The 5,000-nt window shown below is 37.4% G+C and overlaps 1 protein-coding gene across 2 annotated transcripts in view; it reads left to right on the top strand.

The window, feature by feature from the left end:
* LOC144977656 (alpha-protein kinase 1-like) overlaps positions 1-5,000 on the top strand; it is a 124,201-nt gene that overhangs the window by 86,050 nt on the left and 33,151 nt on the right. The window lies entirely within an intron of this gene.

Below are 5,000 nucleotides of genomic sequence, written 5' to 3'. Positions count from 1 at the left end.
CCCGGCAACGGCGGCCATCGTGGTTCTAAACAAAGAAAATCATTACTTTTTATTCTTCATGCTGGCTAGAACTTTTCATATATCTATCTTGTGATCAGAATGTGTAAAAGTCAAAACATGATCAAATTTATGGGTTTTTTTCACCTCTGGATACGCTTTTATGCTCGCCGGAGAAATATTTCATACGGGTGTCCGCCATTGTTCCGATAGTTTAGAGCCAGTCATACTAAGTTACCATGCGTCATTAGGAAGGAAGTGACGCTACGACTGTTGAAGAGTATTAACTACTTAATCACCATCGAGGCATAGGACGCATACGGCCTCTACTAAAAAAAACAACCCTAAAATTGCTTTTATATCGCGCAATATCCACTAAACGTGCTCAAAGCGCTTTCTTTACAAGGCGTCCCTGACCAACAGCAACAGGTAAAATGTAGAACGAGACCTGACGCCTGTTGGTGGATATTATAATTTTTTTCCCGACACATGAGTACGGTGAGAAAGTGAGTATAGAGCCTTTTCCAAGGACTCAACTATGCGCCCAGCGAGCGAGGCTCGAACCCAGGACCTTCCGACAAAAAAGCGAGTGTCATACTACTAGACCACATAGCCGCACTACAGACGTCGGTTTCTGATCTCCGACTTTATGGACACCGATGTTATTACAGATAAGGCCAGCCTCTATACCCCTTCCTCACCAACCATAGGAAAATTGTCACATTCGTTAGGATACAACCAACAATTTTCTCTTTCTGTTTTCTCTTGTACATCACAAATCAAAATGTAAAGAAATGCTTAAAACTTTGATTACAGCTATAAATACTGAACATTGTGCTGTAGAGCTCATTTTGCTGAACAGCATTATGTATAGAACGCACTTGTTACTTTTTTGTTTATTTGGAAAAGTCTATTTTTGTGTCGGGTGAGTGTTAATTTTCGGGGAAAATTCTATTAATGGCTGGTAAGGGGAGAGTTAAGCTCCTTATCCATGGATCTTGTGCGGCTATGTGGTCTAGTGGTATGACACTCGCTTTCGGATCGGAAGGTCCTGGGTTCGAGCCTCGCTCGGCGCATAGTTGAGTCCTTGGAAAATACTCTTTACTCACATTCTCTCATCGTACTCAGGTGTAAAATGAGTACCTGGTCGTTTACAGCGTTGTGAATGTCCGAAAAAAATTGTAACATCGCCAAACAGGCGTCGTATCCCGTCCTAAATGTTAAATGTTGCTATTGGCCAGTGTAAAGCGTTTTGAGCACATTTAGTGGATATTGCGCTATATAAAAGCTCCAAAGCAAAGCTCCGAGTTTATTTTGGGTCTGCTTCTTCGTCTTCTGCCATCAGTCGTCTCGCGGAATGAAGTTCTTGACAAGGCAGTTGCCTCCCTTTTGACAACATGATATTATTATTATCTTAGCCATCTCCACCTGCGTCTGTTTATAGTTGTAGTTATAATAGGCTTCAACAGTCATGACGTCACTTCCCTAGTAATGATACATAGTAACTTAGTGGCGGACACCTTAATGAACTACTTCTCCAACGAGCATAAAAGTGTATTCAGAGGAGAAAAACATTATAAATATGATCATGTTTTGACTTTTATATATACATTCTGATCACATATGACATGTGAAAAAGTTCTAGCCAGCATGAAGAATAAAAAGTAACCGATTTTTTTTTGTTTAGAACCAAGTTGCTCGTTGCTGGGCGGACATGACGTCAGCCTATTACATCCTATTAACAAGCGACATGCTATTCAGAAATTATTTCTCTTTTTTTCCCCATTTGATGGAAGCCAAGAACTAATTACCTGGACGAGTTATGGGACCTTTCAACTAAGTTTCGCTAATAATCCTAATTGGTTTGTACCGACGTAGCCATATATGCAGGTCTGACATCCGAACCCATTTATGGGCCTAGTTTAACAATGTTTAACAACAGCGTTTTGCTAATAATCGCCTAATTGGTTTGTACCGACGTGTACATATATGCAGGTCTGACATCCAAACCCATTTATGGGCCTAGTTTAACATTGTAATTGGCAATGTTTTGCGTCATTTTTTTCCTTCTTTTTTATTCCTATTTTTTAAATTATTTTTTTTAATGTTTAGGGTGAACTCACTCAATCCTACTTTTCAAAATTGGAGGAAAATGCATTGAAATGAGCCTAGATAATTTTATTCAACAATCATTAACAAGTGATACTACTTGATACTACGCCTATTTTGCCTCATAAAAATGTAATAAATAGGCATGGGTTAAAAGTAACCCTGGTAAACTACGGATAGAGTCGGTGTAAGGGTTGAGTGAGTTAAAAAAATACCCCAATATTGCAGCCTTCATTATTTTCCTTTTACCACCAGTTGTACATAGACAGAGCACAAGGCCACAATAACAGACAATCCTAATTTGGCTTTAGTTCAAGCCATAATAATATCATACGTCTGATTGCAAGCCATTCCTAACGATCCCAAGGGGATAAAGAGATTAGTTAGGTAATGATCTGGTATTTGGTTGTCTTTGAGTCTGTCTGAAACTCGCGGATGGCTCAGTGTGCCAGATTGGAGATCATCACGAAAGATTGCCTTTATCTTCTCTTTCATTTTCTCCTTATCCACCTCCTCCTTATCTTCCTCCTCCTCTCCCTCCTTCTTCTTCTTCTTTTTCTCCTCCTCCTCCTCCTCCTCCTTATCCTCCTCCTCCTCCACCTCCTCCTCCTCCTCCTCCTCCTCCTCCTTCTTCTTCTTCTTCTTCTTCTTCTTCTTCTTCTTCTTTCTTCTTCTTCTTCTTCTTCTTCTCTTCTTCTTCTTCTTCTTCTTCTTTTCCTTCTTCTCCTTCTTCTTCTTCTTCTTCTTCTTCTTCTTCTTCTTCTTCTTCTTCTTCTTCTTCTTCTTCTTCTTCTTCTTCTTCTTCTTCTTCTTCTTCTTCTTCTTCTTCTTCTTCTTCTTCTTCTTCTTCTTCTCTTATCATCATCATCATCTTCATCTAAATCGTCTATCTATCTATCTATCTATCTATCTATCTATCTATCTATCTATCTATCTATCTATCTATCTATCTATCTATCTACCTATATACCTATCTATCTATCTATCTATCTATCTATCTATCTATCTGTCTATCTATCTATCCAGAGACTAACAATCACATTGTCCTCCACTGTCCAATAACTAAACTTGCAGGTGGCTATGAAACAGTCCTTCGGGCGAAGGAAGACTTTCGAAGCTGGTTGATGAAATGAATTTTGAGGTGTAGCCATACGCTACTACTACCACTACTAATACTACTACTACTACTACTACTACTACTACTACTATACTACTACTACTACATACTACTACTACTACACTACCACTACTACTACTACTACTACTACTACTACACTACTACTACTACTACTACCACTACTACTACTACTACTACACTACTACTACTACTACTACTACTACTACTACTACTACTACTACTACTACTACTACTACTACTACTACTACTATCTATCTATCTATCTATTCATTTTTTTTCATCTAATTTTATCTATCTATCTATCTATCTATCTATCTATCTATCTATCTATCTATCTATCTATCTATCTATCTATCTATCTATCTATCTATCTATCTATCTATCTTTCTATCTATCTATCTATCTACCTACCTACTATCTATCTATCTATTGATCTAAATATTTATCTATTTTGTTCTATCTATTTATATTTCTGAGGGAGTCCAATAATTTTACGACATTAATTAACCAACCTTCACGACGATTAGCATAATTTGTGGCAGTGCCAACGCTCAATAAGTAGTTGTTGTACTCTGGAAAAACACATCTTTTAAAATTTGGCCAGAATAATCGTCCTTCAAGTTTCAACCGATTTAAATGACTCTAATCTTGGCAAAAACTCTCAAACCCGGGACTTCTCCATTTGAAGGACGAGTTTTCTGGCCAAATTTTTAAATATGCGTTTTTCCAGAATTCGGCAGCGTAGTCATTAGTGAGTGTGAAAAGAATTGATGTCCTTCTGGGATGTGTTAGACTGGCTGATAGAGGCTGTGAGTATTGTGATGTATTGAATTGGTTGCACACATGTGAATGGAATACTCACAGCGGGAGATACGTAAATAAATCATTAGGCTTTTCCATTCAAAGTGTTGTTGCTGTCCCCTGATGCAAGCCATGGACTACAGTACAGATGCTGTGCGCTGGGCTAGGAAACTCACAACATTACCATCCGAAAATAAAGTGGATCAACAAACAAAACTATGTGTAACCTTAAACGTTGATAGATAAAATGAAGTTGACGTCATTCAGGTCTTTGTTATGTTTTTTGCCACCTGTGTTTATGAGTAATTCTCACTAAACTGTATTAACAAAAAAACAATAGCAAAGACCAGAGTGACGTCAACTTCATTCTAACTATTTCAACGGTAATCCGAGTACCATACCACTAGACCACCTAGCCGCACAGAAACAGACCAAAGCGTGTTTGATCACAAAGATCATTGTGTAAACCAAATCAAACTAATATTATAGAGTCTACGATTATTTCATCTCTTTGTATTTATTAAACGAGTTATTTCTATCGTGCCCATGGCATGCGAATATGTGTTACTGCACGATAAAAAGAAAACGATTTTAATAATACTAAGAATACTTTATTCCACCCCTCCAAGTAAGATTATTAGATATTTTGTAACCAAATGTTATGGTAATTAGTACTGCTATTCACCATAATTTGTATCTTTCTCCTTCTGCTTGAATGACAAACGTTGGATTTGTATTCATGCGCACCAACAGATTATTCATAATTACCAATCAGCTGTCTTTCACACTTTATTTCACACCAAAAAAACGTGCGAAAATATTCGGCAATCGTTGAATAATAATTTTGTTTATTCAACGTGTTCAAAGCATTACTTAACGATTACGTATTTACTAAGAAATTATTGTGTTTTCCAATGAGATCGCTTGAATAAAATCGATTCTTCATGCCTCCAAA

The sequence above is a fragment of the Berghia stephanieae genome, chromosome 7 (assembly GCF_034508935.2).
Source record: "Berghia stephanieae isolate SIO BIC M18660-M18661 chromosome 7, UCSD_Bste_1.3, whole genome shotgun sequence".
Taxonomy (NCBI): Eukaryota; Metazoa; Mollusca; class Gastropoda; order Nudibranchia; family Aeolidiidae; genus Berghia; species Berghia stephanieae.
The sequence above is the reverse complement of the archived record's forward strand: the minus strand, read 5'-3'. Positions and strand labels throughout refer to the sequence as shown.